General features: G+C 44.8%; 1 pseudogene; it reads right to left on the bottom strand.

The window, feature by feature from the left end:
- Window positions 1–7,256: 7,256 nt before the first annotated feature.
- On the bottom strand, window positions 7,257–8,143 carry LOC121684545 (annotated as a pseudogene).
- Window positions 8,144–15,628: the final 7,485 nt, after the last annotated feature.

The following is a 15,628-nucleotide window of genomic DNA, read 5'->3' as shown; positions in this document are numbered from 1 at the left end:
TCTTGGTGTGCAAGGCCGTCCCGGCCGTCGTGCTCAGGCCCAAACTACAACAGCTTCTTCCCCCAAGCAGTCACTCTGTTGAACGCTCAGAAATAGCCCTACCCTTACACTGAACTTTTACACTTTTAACAAACACCATACAAACTATACAAGACTATTCAATTCAGCCCCCTCTCCCCCGAAAAATTGCGTCTTAAGGTGTCCATTGTCCATTTTCAAAACTGTGCAACTCACCGAATGGTTAGTGGTGGTGTTCGTTGATTATTAAAAGAAACTGGTGCAGTGCCCGTTCAAACATGCTATTCCTGTAGCACAATTACATGCCTGCAGGCCTGCTTTGAAAATAGAATATGGAAAAACATAATTCCAGGTAAGCATTCAATAATGAATAGGCCTACAGATAATATAATAATATAATAAATGTGAAGTGAGCAGAATTTAAGCATGGCTACATGTGACATTTTTTACAAATCAAAATTACATAATCCTAACAGCTGTTTTGAGTCAAGGCTATATGCTTAGCCTATATTGAATAACTTGATGATAGAGAAAACAAACCATTTTGTGGAATGATGCATCATATGAAATGTGCAACGGTGTGACTCAAAAACAGTCTCTGGTGGCCTATAAGTGACATCACACTCTGTCTGCCACTCGTTGCTTGTCGCTGGTTATGCTTTGCATGTGTGGCATTCTGAGACGTTCTTTAATTCGGGACCATTATCGCTCGTTTCAATTTAGGACCTTGCAGTTGGAACTGTTGTTTGCTTATTCAAAGTCTAAAGACAGTCCAAAGTAGCCTGGGCTATTCATATAGCATCACACTGTCATGAGCATTCTCTGGATTCCTGTGCCTCCTTCAGTGCCTTTGAGGAGGAGATGTTAAAGGTCTTTGATCTAGGCTCGCCAACAGCCGAAGCGTCACAAGCTCTGCTCACCATCCGTCAGGGCAATCGGACAGTGGCAGACTTCTCCATTGACTTTCGTACCCTGGCCAGTCAAAGCTCGTTTAACTCAGAGGCACTGGTGCAAGCCTTCCTCCACAGCTTGGCGGACTATATCAAAGACGAGCTGGTTTCTCATGACCCGCCCTCAACGCTTGATGCCGCCATTGACCTTGCCGTCCGCATTGACCGCCGTATACAGACCCGGAGGAGGGAGAAGGGGCGTCTCAGTCAACCTGCCATCCGCACTCGGGTCGATACCTCCTCTGTCCAGGACGAGGAGCGTCGGCGCCGTCTAACCTCCAACCTTTGCCTCTACTGTGGTGGTGAAAATCACCGTGGTCGCCACCTGTCCGGCAAAGGCCGCAGCTTACCAGGTGTAGGGGAGATCCGGGTGAGCTCAACAAGTCTTCAGTCTCCCTCCATCCGAAAACCCCTGCTTCATCTCCGCCTTCAGCTTTCCGACACGACTCATACGTTGGCCGCCCTTGTGGATTCTGGAGCCGAAGCAAACATCATGGACCCTGAGCTTGCACGGCAACTGGACGTGAACCATCATCAACTGGCACAACCCATTCCTGCACGAGCCCTGGATGGACATCATCTGGGCAAGGTCACTCACATCTCAGCCCCTGTGACAATTCTGCTGTCAGGAAACCACCAAGAGTCCATCCAGTTTCACCTTCTACACTCACCTGGCCAACCACTCATTCTCGGATACCCGTGGCTCCGTCAGCACAACCCCCACATCGACTGGGAGACAGGGACAGTCCGTTCGTGGGGAAGGAGTTGTCACCAGTGTTCCGACCTGTTACCACAGCCTGAAAGAGGTGTTCAACAAATCCAAGGCGACATCTCTACCCCCACACAGACCCTATGACTGCGCGATTGATCTCCTGCCTGGCACAGCACCTCCCAAGGGTCGTCTGTATTCACTGTCAGCCCCGGAAAGAAAGGCCATGGAAGACTACATTAATGACTCTCTTGCCGCCGGGATAATCAGACCGTCTTCTTCCCCCGCCGGAGCGGGATTCTTCTTCGTCGGTAAGAAGGACGGTTCTCTTCGTCCATGCATAGATTACCGGGGTCTGAACGACATCACTGTTAAGAATCGCTACCCACTGCCCTTACTTTCGTCTGCCTTCGAACTGCTGCAGGGAGCCACCGTATTCACAAAGCTGGACCTTCGCAATGCCTACCATCTGGTGCGGGTGAGAGAGGGAGACGAGTGGAAGACTGCGTTCAACACACCAACCGGCCACTATGAATACCTCGTCATGCCAATCGGCCTCACCAATGCCCCAGCAGTTTTTCAAGCCCTAGTGAATGATATCCTCAGGGACATGCTAAATACATTCGTTTTTGTGTACCTTGACGATATTTTAATATTCTCAAAGAACTCTCTTTTCGTGAAGGCAGAGAAGTGCGAGTTCCATGCCAAGACCGTTTCATTCCTGGGGTATGTGATCAACGAGGGCAGCATTCAGATGGATCTCATGAAGGTGTCGGCTGTCACGTCCTGGCCAGTCCCTGAGTCTCGGAAAAAGTTGCAACAGTTCCTGGGCTTTGCAAACTTTTATAGGAGGTTCATCCGGAACTATAGCACAGTGGCTGCACCACTCACGGCGCTAACCAGCACTAAACAGCCGTACCAATGGACAGCAGCTGCTGATAAGGCCTTCAATAGCCTCAAGACACGTTTCACTTCCGCTCCCATCCTCCAGATGCCAGATGCAGCAAGGCAGTTTGTGGTAGATGCTTCGGACGTGGGAGTGGGTGCAGTGCTTTCTCAGAGAGCAGCCGAGGATGGCAAGATGCACCCCTGTGCCTTCTACTCCCGTCGGCTAACCCCAGCCGAATGCAACTACGACATTGGGAACCGCGAGCTGCTGGCCGTCAAGCTCGCCCTTGAAGAATGGCGGCACTGGACAGACCACAAAAACCTGGAGTATATCCAAACAGCCAGGAGGCTGAACTCCCGTCAACAGCGGTGGTCTCTGTTCTTTACCCGCTTCAATTTCACGCTCTCCTACCGCCCGGGATCTCGCAACATCAAACCTGATGCCCTTTCCCGGATGTTTCAGAAGGACGAGATCACCGCCATGCCAGCTCCCATTCTTCCCAGCCACTTTGTCGTAGCGGCCCTCACCTGGGAGATCGAGAAGCAGGTCATGGAGGCTCTTCGGAACCAGCCCGGCCCAAGCACCAGCGCCCCCAACCGTCTGTTTGTTCCAGCAAATCTCAGGTCACCTGTGATCCAGTGGGGGCACGAATCCCATCTGGCCTGTCATCCCGGCATCACTCGCACCCTTCATCTGGTCCGCCAGCGGTTCTGGCGGCGGCGGATGAGACGGGATGTCCAAGAATTCATCCGAGCTTGTCCCACTTGTAACCGAAACAAGACCCCCAACCAGCCTCCTGCTGGGTTGCTGCAACCCCTACTCGTACCCAAGCGGCCCTGGTCCCACGTTTCACTGGACTTTGTTACGGGTCTTCCGCCCTCTGACGGACACAGTCATCCTTACCATTGTTGACTGCTTTAGTAAGATGACCCACTTCGTGCCTCTTCCTAAACTACCCTCTGCTAAGGAGACCGCCCAGGTGGTCCTGGAACATGTGTTTCGTATCCATGGCCTACCCCAGGATATAGTGTCAGACCGGGGGCCGCAATTCTCAGCAACCTTTTGGAAGGAGTTCTGTCATCTCCTTGGGGCCACCGCCAGCCTATCATCTGGATTCCACCCGCAGTCTAACGGCCAAACTGAACGCATGAACCAGGAGCTGGAGAAGGCACTGAGGTGCGTGGCCTCCCAAAATCCCCGGGCCTGGGCTCAACACCTGCTCTGGGTGGAATATGCCCATAATTCACTCACCAGTTCCGCCACCGGGCTCTCCCCCTTTCAGTGTGTCTACGGGTATCAACCCCCACTGTTTGCCAGCCAGGAAGCGGATGCCACCTGTCCGTCTGCCCTTGCGTATGCCCGCCGCTGCCGCCGCACTTGGGCCCAGGCTCGCACTATGCTCCTGAAGTCAGGAACCAGCTACGCCGTCGGTGCCAACCGACGGAGGGCCCCAGCACCTACTTACTGGGTTGGTCAGAAGGTCTGGCTGTCTGCCCGGGATCTGCCGCTGCGGGTTGAATCACGAAAGCTGGCCCCTCGCTTCATTGGTCCTTTTCCTGTGCAGAAAGTCATCAGTCCAACGGCGGTTCGGCTTCAGTTGCCCACTTCCATGCGGGTCCATCCCACCTTCCACGTCTCCAAGGTCAAGCCGGTCCATGAAAGTCCCCTGGTCCCTGCGGCTCCGCCGCCGCCTCCTCCGCGCCTCTTAGATGGCGGTCCTGTCTTCACCGTCCGGCGGCTGCTCCGCTCTAGGCGACGGGGTAGGGGTCTCCAGTACCTCGTTGACTGGGAGGGATATGGTCCGGAGGAGAGGACCTGGATCCCGGCCAGGAGGATAGTGGACCGGACCCTCATCACTGACTTCCACCGACTACATCCTGATCAGCCTGCAATCCGTAGGGGCCGTCCCAGAGGGGTCCCTAGCCGTCCTGCCCGCCCGGCTTCCTGTCCTGTGCCTGACCCTGATCCTGTCTCAGTACCTGTCCTGTCTCCCGACCGTGACCCTCCAGCTCCTTCTGAGGATGAGGATGCTCACTCGGACCGCTCGGAGGAGTTCTGACCCGCCGCCTGCTTCCCTCCACCCTCCCGGCATGATGTTGTTCTTGGGACTTCTGGGGCCGTCCCTTAGGGGGGGGGTCCTGTCATGAGCATTCTCTCTCCCGGGCAACAACCTTAATTGATTCAACTCTCTGCCACTCTGCTCACTCTCTCTCTACTCTGCCTAACAAGCTCCACCTGGCTCCGCCCTGCTCTGCTCTTGTTACCTGGCCAGCTGCGCTGCATTTCCCACTCGCCATCCTCACCTTGCCCCACTCTGCTCTATTACTATGCCAGCTGCACTGCATTTCTCCACTAACCTCTCCCAGTATATAAAGCCCTGTTTTTCAGCCAAGCCCTGTCAGATCGTCTTCAAACCTGGACCAGTAACCTGCCTGCCTTTCTACTCTCTGACTCCTACCTGTGATTCGGATCCTTTCTTGACTGCCTCCCTGTTCTACCGCCCCGGTTATCCCGACCTGCCTTCCGGATCTTCTCGATTACTCTCCGATCTTCAGCCCCCCCGGTAACTCGAATCTGCCTTCTGTCCCTCACCACGTTTAGTGCCTAGCCCTGGTCTGTACTACTGCCTGCTGTTCACCTTGCTGTTGTGTGTGTGTTCCCCTGAGCCCCGAGAACCCCTGACACCCCTGGCACTCCTAGCACCCCTGGAACCGGAACCTCCAAGACCTCACGTTTCTCTCACTCCTCTTCCCCCCTGAACCCTTCAATAAAAAGACTCTGAATTTGAACTTGCGCTCTTGGGTCGTCTTCTGTCCGTGACACACACTCTGTCTGCCACTCGTTGCTTGTCGCTGGTTATGCTTTGCACGTATGGCATTCTGAGACGTTCTTTAATTCGGGACCATTATCGCTCGTTTCAATTTAGGACCTTGCAGTTGGAATTGTCGTTTGCTTATTCAAAGTCTAAAGACAGTCCAAAATAGCCTGGGCTATTCATATGTGACATCACACTCTGTCTGCCACTCGTTCAGTAGGGGTTAAATCATTGAGAGACCTCAGACCCATTAGACCAGCCAAATGGTGCATTCAGAGCACCTCGGAATGACAAGGACCGCCCCCATGGCTACTTTGTTTTTCCGACAGCAAGTGTTCATGTGCTTTGCCATCGGAATGTGTGACAAACACAGATGCCACAACAAAGGTTAAAACATACACTCACTAATCCTAAACAAACAACTGTATTTGCTTAAAATATAGTGTAAGATGCTCGTGAAAGAAAGATATGCAGCTTTCAAGTGATAAAAAGGGCAAAATCCCAAGTTCACATTAAAACTGTTGGACATGAAAGGCCACATGGACTACAAACGAACTACAACGTGACGACAAAAGTGATGACGAGCCCCTAACTGGGCAACTCTGTTAGCAAAATCTAGCCCCAGTTTCCGACCTCTGACTCACACATTAAGTGACGTGAATGACGCGGAATGATGAGGTTTTCACTCGTAGAAAGGTTTTTCCGAAGCCCATGAACGCTAGGTCAGACGAGTCCAGGAAGTGACGTCAATTCCGGAAATAAGTACATAATTTACTTTACTCTTTATGGAGAATACAGCTGGAAAAAACGTGTTTTCTTTTACAGTTCATGGAAAAAATAGTCACATTAGGTAAAAGCTTTTTATTATTATTCGTAATTCACATTTATTTATTAAATAATCGATTGCGACTGACTGTCCACGTAATCTGCCAGAGTCAGCTGGGAGGAGCTCATGACTCACGCATACTGTAAGGACTCACTTAAGCATTCCGCTAGCGCCTAACAACGCCCCTCAGCTGTTACAGGTGTCAGTGTAACCTGTAACCTCCCGGGGCTTATTGCTTAAATTTAGCACCAGTATTGGATAAAACCCAAATGATACCCAGCCTTAGTCTCAGCCTGTTTTATGTTGTATGTTTGTTTCGTAAATGAGGGCCAGTGTGTTTCATATATCTATTAATGACACGATATGTAATTACATTTTTAATAAAGCTTTAATAAACATTTGAGGGAACTATCTTTTTATAATGACTTAAATGTCACTTTACCCATCACATGTTTCTTTGAATTCAGTTGAGGTTTAAATACAAGAACATAACGTTTAAATACAATAACATAACCTTTACTTTACTTTATTTCTGCATTGTTTTTATTTCTTTATTTCTGCATTGTTGCACTGTTAACTTACTCATTTGAACTATCACCATGACCACTATCACCATTGCACTACCACCATGACACTCATTCACACAGAGCACCTTAGAGCACCTTACCATACCTTACTATGCACAGAGAATCACAGGCTCAGTCCCCTGCCTCAGTCATTGCAAGCGCCTCTGATTTATTAATCACCACTATGTGGATACTGTTTTTAGAATTGATTTAGATTAAGTGTTAGTATAATTTGTATTTTTGTAATTTGTATTTTAGTATATTTTTATATATTGTATTAAGTGTTAGTATAATTTGTATTTTAGTATATTTAGCATATTCTTTATCTTATACTGTCCTTACTGCTTAGTTGTGTTTTTATATTATATACTTTAATTACTCTTTCTGCTGTTAAAGAATGTGTTTGTGTTGTATGTATGCTGCTGCTGAGACCTTAAATTTCCCCTGAGGATCAATAAAGTATCTATCTATCTATCTATCTATCTATCTATCATAACACTTGGAAAAGAAGATGCACGAAAGCAATCCAAAACTAGAAGCTAAAATGGCAAATATTTCTACTGCAACTGTACATTTTCCAGGAGAGCTGATGTAAGCTGGGATAAAAGTGATCCAAACTGCACAGAATATCAGCATGCGGAATGTGATAAATTTGGCCTCATTAAAGTTATCAGGTAATTTGCGAGCTAACAAGGCCAGTACGAAACACAAGACCACAGTCCAATATAGCCTAATACAGCCCAGAAACCTATAGTTGATCCCACTTTACACTCTAGAATAATCCTTTCCTCATAAAGGTTCATGTTTTAAAAAGGAAAAGGCGGTGATATACTCAACCATAGAACACAAATAAGGACTTGTATGAGAGTGAAGCCAAGAACACTGATCAGTCTCTGTTGCAGAGGCCCAAACCACTTCATGACATTACTGCCTGGAAGAGTGGCTCTGAAGGCCATTAACACCACTATTGTTTTCCCTAGAACACAGGAGATGCAGAGAACAAAGGTGATCCCAAACGCTGTGTGACGCAACATACAGGACCACTCAGAGGGCCGACCAATGAAAGTAAGAGAACAAAGGAAACACAATTTTAATAAGAAGAGCAGCAGGAAACTCAGCTCTGAGTTATTGGCTCTAACTATTGCAGTTTTACGAAAAGCAAAGAAGATGACTGTTGCAAACACTGTCAAAAAGAAACCAAAACAAGAGAATATGACCAACACCATCCCCATAGTCTCTCCATAGGACTGGAACTCTGTTGATTTTAAAACACACTCATCCTTTCTGTCTGCCTGGCCAAAAAAAAGGTCACACACTAATTTTCCTTGGCCCCCTTTAGCTTTGATTATGGCACTCATTCGCTGTGGCATCATTTCCACAAGCTTCTGCAATGTTTATTTATGTCCAGCATTGCATTCATTTTTCGCCAACATCTTGTATTAATGACGGGAGATTCAGACCACTGCGCAAAGTCTTCTCCAGCACATCCCAAAGATTCTCAATGGGGTTAAGGTCTGGACTCTGTGTCTGGTGATGATGTCTCATGCTCCCTGAACCACTCTTTCACAATTTGAGCCCGATAAACCCTGGCATTGCCATCTTGGAATATGCCCGTGTCATCAGGGGGAAAAAATCAATTGATGGAATAACCTGACAGTGGTCATTCAGTATATCCAGGTGGTCGGCTGACCTCATTCTTTGGGCACATAACGTTGCTGAACCTAGACCTGACCAACCCTAGATCATAGCATTGCCCCCACAGGGAGGCTCTTACCTATTTGCTTAGTTAAATCCAGGTGGTGACTTAGTTAAATCCAGGTGGTGGGCTTTTTTTTGGCCAGGCAGTGTATGAGTAATGTTTTCTTGTTGTTGATTTAGAGTCTAAGATGTCTAACTGGCCCTAAATGATTGAGATGATCCTGATGGTTATGATGGGTATGATATTAGGCCTAGTGTTTCAATTATTTGTACCTGCAAGGGCTGAATATCAGTCTTGTTGTAGCAGCCATACCCCATGACTGGATTTGTTCCATTGTTGCATTGCAAGAGGTTGTGAAGGGCATGTGCTACTGCATACACTGCATTATATACATTATTAACAGTCCTACTCTCTGACACGTCTGTGCAGTCATTGTCAATTGTCCGTAGATCCTCTGACCCATTGCACAGCCTTTTGTGCTGAGTGATTTGAAGCTGACAGGCTGCACTGAGAAGTTGTTTCCCAGAAATCCCTGATGAAAGCACTGTCTGGTGCATCTGAAGGTTTCAACTTCATTAAGAACTCAGTAAGACCAGGTATTTTAGCCTCTGGAATGGCAAAGCCCATAGTGCCCTGTAAAATGTGCATGTTCTTGATAGAAGCCAGATCAGGTGTTGTCACCCAGGCCTCAGAGCCCATCCAGTGTTTCCCAGTAATATTCATTGAATCAATTCTAGACAGAAAGCTTCTGATATAAGACGAGGACATGAAAGCCAGAATGACGTTAGAAGTGGAATTCTTTATGACGTTGACAATACTGTTCAATCTCATGTCAGAAAACTTTTTAAGGTAAATTTCTTGATATTCTACACAGATTCCTTCCTTTGTGGCCAGTTCAGTGAGAAGGGAATGTCTCCCTTCTGCTCCATATGTTCCATAACTGTAAATTAATCCAATCCAGTTCCATCCAAAGTGTTTCATAAGCTGGACAAGTGCAATGACCTGAAAGTGATCACTTGGAACAGTTCTAAAAAATGTGGGATACTGTAGATATCTCTATTGCTTAAACATGCACAGGTGGAAAGATGGCTGATCTGTTAAAATGAGACACAACAGATAAACAGAAATTCTGTTACTGACAAATATTTTTGTTTTTGAGTGATATTTTTAATTTCTAGTAAACTTTCTCTGATTGACATATTGAAATAAAGACTTTGCAAATAGTTAAGACAAAAGGAACTTTCCCCAGTGTGTCAGATATATTCAAATATAAGATATATTTAATAATAATATATTTAATATAATCTCAATATAGTTGTGTGTTATTAACCTGTGGTACCCCAAATGGGCTTATTATCTTGTTTATTTGCTTTGTGGGTCCAGAGGAAGAGTGTCCTATGAATGCATGGACTTTGCCGCATCTCTGTTGTTTTTCTACGCCATTCATTGCCTCTAGAGCAGCCCTCATGAGGTTCGGAGTTCCGAAGGTGTTAAGAATGTTGTAGCCCAAAGTGACTCCGGGAAGAAGTCCTTTATCATTATTGATCTCATCCCGTGTGAATATTAATGTGCGAGCAAACTTTAGTTCCCTGTAATTTTTCCTGTAATAAAACAAGTAAAATACTAACATTAAAAGATCCAGATAGACTTTAAAATGGCCTTATTATGACCGCCGCGCAGCGAAGCGGCGGTCATATAGGTTTAGTCAGATTTTTTTTTTTTTTTTCTTTTTTTTTTTTTTTTCTTTTTTTTTTTTTCTTTTTCGCATGCCCAAATTTCCGTCAATGAGTCCCGGGACACTGAAAGACCGGGGTACACGAAACTTGGTGGGCATGTAACCCCACATGGATAGCATGGAACCATCGTTTTTCGTTTTGATCTGTAGCCCCCCCGCTGGACTGGACCCCCCGAAAGGAGGGTAGGGCAGACACAGTTTTCTGTGAATATCTCGAAAACCGTAGGGTTTAGGAGGACCATTTTTTTTTTGTATGTTGATCTCAAGGGGCCATGTCAACCCATTCCATAACCACTCATTTCATGTATAGCGCCACCTAGTTAAACACAAAAAAGTAAAAATGAGGTGTTGTAATTGAAGGTATCTGTGACCTAACATAGTCAAAACTGCACGAAATTGGAAGTGTAGGATCATTATGACACCCTCTGTATGCACGCCAAGTTTCGTGGAATTCCGTTCATGGGGGGCCACACAATAAATTAATTTATGTTACTATACACCAACTGGCCTGTAGGTGGCCGGAGACAGTTTTCTGTGAATATCTCGAGAACTGTAGGGCCTAGGAGGTCCACCTTTTTTATGTATGTTGGTCTTAAGGGGGCATGTCAACCCATCCCATTACCACTTATTTCATGTATAGCGCCACCTAGTTAAAAATTAAAAAGCAAAAAATTAGGTGTTTTCATCTCAATATCTCTGGCTGACAAGGTCAAAACTGCACGAAATTAAAAGTGTAGGATCATTATGACACCCTCTGAATGCATGCCAAGTTTTGTGTACTTTCGTTCATGGGGGGCCTTACAATAAAATAATTTATGTGTACATTTAGTGACGTACACCAACAAGGATTCCCGGGACACTGAAAGACCGGGGTACACAAAACTTGGTGGGCATGTACCCCCACATGGATAGCATGGAACCGTCATTTTTCGTTTTCATATGCAGCCCCCCCGCTGGACTGGACCCCCCAAAGGAGGGTAGGGCAGACACAGTTCTCTGTGAATCTTTTATGGTATGTTGGTCTCAAGGGCCCACATCAACCTGGCTCATTATCACTCATTTGTGATTTGCCCCCCCCCCGGTAAAAAATGAAAATCAGTAGGATTAAAAGAAAGCCAAAATAAATATTCATCATCATCATCATGGCTGCATTTTCAGTATTGGCGAGAAGTAGTCGTTTGTCCACTAGATGGCGCATCGTTGCAGTGAGACGTAATTTTGTTGGAAGTTAAAAGTGGGTTGGAAAAAACAATGGACTCTTCATACAAGGACTGTAATTTACCGCAGCGAACATCTAATAAGGATAGGACGATGTTCACATGAAGTGTAATTCCCATTTCTTCTTGAAGCCGAAATAAATCTGAGGATGTTTATCGGACATGCTTGGTTTTTACCGCAGGTACGTTAATCTTGTAATATCAATAAGGACCTAGGTAATGTTACCGTTAGCGTTGGTTGAGTGATGGAGGCATTTGATTTATTGCATTTGTAGAAAACTATACATGCGGTTATACCAAGCAAATGTATAGCAGCACTGTTTGTATCTTTCGACTGTCATTTATTGCACGTGCTACAAAATCATTCTGTGCAATGGAAGATTTACCAACGTTACACCGGTCTGATACAGTTTTGCCTATACATGCGTGAGACTGAGACGCCTTGTTTTAAGTGCGTGCAGGGTGTGAGAGGGGAATCGATGTGCTTTGATTACAGCTTGGTAGTTGTAGTCTGTGAAATTAAAAAGCACGTGTGTGTGAAGTATCCAAACAATGACACCTTCATTTCATTATGGCTGCTTTAGCAAAACACCTTAAGCTACTGTGTAGTGGGTCCCATTTAGAAGTGGCTACTTCATTCGCGCTTTCCTTGACTCATGGAGCTGCGTGAATGTTATTACAACTTTTCGCCACGATATGACAGTTTAAGTCCGCTTGATACTGTAAGGCGTAAGCCATTGGTTTCCAAAGGAGATTTTATTTGTGTCGCCAGCATAGCCTATTGACAATTTATGTTGTAAATAGGCCTACCTTATAATCCTACCTGTAGCTTAGGGAAGCTTTCTATTAGGATCTAGTTTGTTAGTTACCGTTTTGTCATAACTCCCTGATGCATTTTTGCATTTAGAATAGCCAGAGCGTGTATATCTCAATCGGAAAATTAAACAATATCGCGTGCCTATGGACTAGGCTGGGTGAACCCAGCCTGATCTGCCCGCTATTTATTTTTTGATTTCTTAAAAGATTGAGCTTGGTCTGATGAAAGCCAGACTAGCCATGGACCTCAGTTAAACAATGCAAGGGAACATGAATCAGCCTATATTTGCACTAACAATAACGGACAAAAGCTCTTCAACTTTGGCCCGTTAAAATGTGTATGAACAGTCTAGCGACGCATTTCATCAAGGCCCATTTGGACATGTCAGTTATTTGCACCACTGGTTAGATGTAAAACAGCATTTCGTTTCAGACTAGGCTACTGTTACTTAATTTGTGCATTAACAATAACGTTTCAGACTACTGTTACTTAATTTGTGCATTGACAATAAAGTATTACATGAACTAAAGATGACTAAAATCTTATGTAGAAGAAGAAACATTCACAAAAAATCCATCCATCCAAAAATGACCTTTGTTTTTGATAGCTGTTGAAAACGGCATGGAACTGACAGAGATGTTTTTGTTTAAAAATACATAAAAAATAAATAAATAAATAAATAAATAAATAACATTATGCTGATACCTTTTGCTTTTCCCAAATACAATGTAGCCTACAGGTGTAAGTGACCTTTCATCAATCCAGTTGCAATGGATGAACTGTGATGAACTGCCCTACTTGTGATTGTTTAGAGATTTTAAAGGTTTTATAACAATTCTACATCTTCTTTGGCTATTCTACAATCTATTCACCTTTTCAGCACCAGTAGGGTACTTTCTGTGCAGCCGCACACACACACTCAGGCATGCCAAACAAGCATACACAAAAGTTTCAAGAGTGGGGGATGGAGTAAAATATGGAGACAAATTGAAGTGTGATTTATTTTCGCGGAACGGATGTACAGGACTGAGCGGCGGTCATATTTTGTACCGCTATGCGGTACATCTAGTTAAAGATATTACAATTAAAATGACATGGAAAGATATTTTCTGTCCTGGTCATCTCTACTTACCCTTGACAGACTGTCATAGTTGGTGGTTTTCTAAAATCCTCTTCAGGGGTAAGAGCTGAGTTATCAAATGAGAATAACCCACCAATGATAAAGTCCTCATCCTTTGATAGTTCTGTATGGCCAGTACTTCCTATCATTTTACATGTAGGAGTGTAGGCTTGGATGTTTTTCAGAATAACAAAGATTAGAAGATATTACTGTAGCCATTGCAGAAACAACTCAATGCCTCAGTCTTCTAACAGTATGCATCCTTTAAGAGTTTAAAACTTGTTCATCACTGGACTATAAACACTACTCTGTCCAATCTGGAGCAACAAAAAATCCCATTGGCTCAAGGACATCATCATCAGTGAGATCACTAATCTTTTGGTTGTATAGAGTTTAACAGTCCCGCTGTAAGAATCCAATTCAGTTTCTCCATTGAGAACTGGATCATAAGCCATAAAATCGTAACCGTTCAAAATGGTAAAGACCATTTCAAATGAAATAGTCCCAGAATTATCAGCAAAGTAAATACAGTCGTTTGTATCAGTTATCAGTTCCACATAAGTCTCATTCTAATTGTATTACATTTTAATATACTGTACTGTTGAGAGAAAGAACTGCAGTGTAAAACAACTAATCTGTGTTGTTAAAGCATTAAATTACCACTGTTAAGGTAATGTTAAATGAAGCCTACTTTCCTTTGTTCAATGTGCTTGTTGAACGATGCTGGCAAGCGTGTCACTGTTTCCCTGTCATCATGTCATTGCTCTCGTCTCGTTTTTGCTGAACCATCAAAAGTGGAGGGTGACTTAGAAATGTCCATTCCACTCCATCACAGACATAATTCCAGTTGACTGCTTTTCCCCTACATGTTTCTTGCATAGTTTGGTGCTGTGCTTTTGGTCACTGTCCTCTTTTTTAGATGTTTGATCAATCAAATACTATCCACAGGGTGGGGCGAGGCGCTGCAAACCAGAGTGATAGCCACCACAGCACCCCAAGACCATTACATTCCCTCCACCATTCTTGACAGATGACTCCTAGCATTTGGTTGGATCTCACAAATGTTCTTTTTTGTGATCATAGGTGACACTGGTGTTTTGGAGGAACTATTTAATACTATTTATTATTTAAACTATAATTAAGCTGCCAGTTGAGGACCTGTAAGGCATCTGTTTCTCAAACTAGACAGTCTAAAGTATGTCTACGCAGAGAGTCAGTTCTCAGTAAAACCACCAGGGGGGGCTTGCATTTCATTAATGGGTTTCCCCAAAGTGCAGACAGGCTATATCAATATGGAACTTCTACTTCTTTCATGAGACCATTTTGGCTCGTCACAGTGGCCTCTGTAGGCTAATAACTTTACAATTTTGTCAACTATCCTTTGGTTTGAAATACAGTCGTGGCTGAAATTGTGGGTATCCTTTGATGAAAAAGTTTTTCTTTTAAATAATCTGAAGCTGCCCAAAGTAATCACATTCATCAAGATGCCTTCTGGTCTTAAGATTTCATTGTGCCCTGTACAGCTTGAAAAAAATGGTGCCGGTCAAAGTGACTGGCAGAGATTTCGTTTTCCGGACATTTTTGATGATGCCGGTCAAATATCCTATTATCGCTTCTTAATTAGTCAAGTTGAGGAAAACTGTAGAGAGGATATGTAACTTAATAAATGACATAATCAGGCTGTCTAGAATGCAACATGTTCATTAGCCTAACTTATACATTCTTAACAAGTGTCAATAGTTTTTTTTATTTTCGGTCTGCGGTACAATGATACCATTCGATTGTGCAGCAAATTTTCCGCGGACCAGCAATCTCCTCGTCGAGGAGGCGTTGATCATAGACAGAGAAAGCATGCTCTAGGAACAGAACACAGTTGCATATCCAGTGCAGCCATGGGTCTGTCTACACAGAAAATGACAGGTTTCTTGGTGCGGCCGCACCCCCGCACCTCGGCTAGTCTGCCTGGGCCTGGCCATGTTTGAACCATCTCACTCATTTGTTCGTTGTTTACAGTGGCGGATTTGGCAAATTGGGGCCCAAGGCGAAGGTATGTATGGGCCCCCCCCATCCGATCTTTAAAAGAGAACAGGCTTTAGGCTACTCCAGCCGACAGTCTGTCCTGCACTGACAACATGCTACATAGCCTAAACAAATGTTATAGGCCTAGGTTTTTCTACTTTTTTACTTGTATGCTCGATTTTGAACTATCTACTTTGTGAATGAAGTTGTAGCCTACTTTCCTTTGTTCAATGTGCTTGTTGAACGAT

The sequence above is a fragment of the Alosa sapidissima genome, chromosome 15 (genome assembly GCF_018492685.1).
Source record: "Alosa sapidissima isolate fAloSap1 chromosome 15, fAloSap1.pri, whole genome shotgun sequence".
In the NCBI taxonomy this organism is placed as follows: domain Eukaryota; kingdom Metazoa; phylum Chordata; class Actinopteri; order Clupeiformes; family Clupeidae; genus Alosa; species Alosa sapidissima.
The sequence above is the reverse complement of the archived record's forward strand: the minus strand, read 5'-3'. Positions and strand labels throughout refer to the sequence as shown.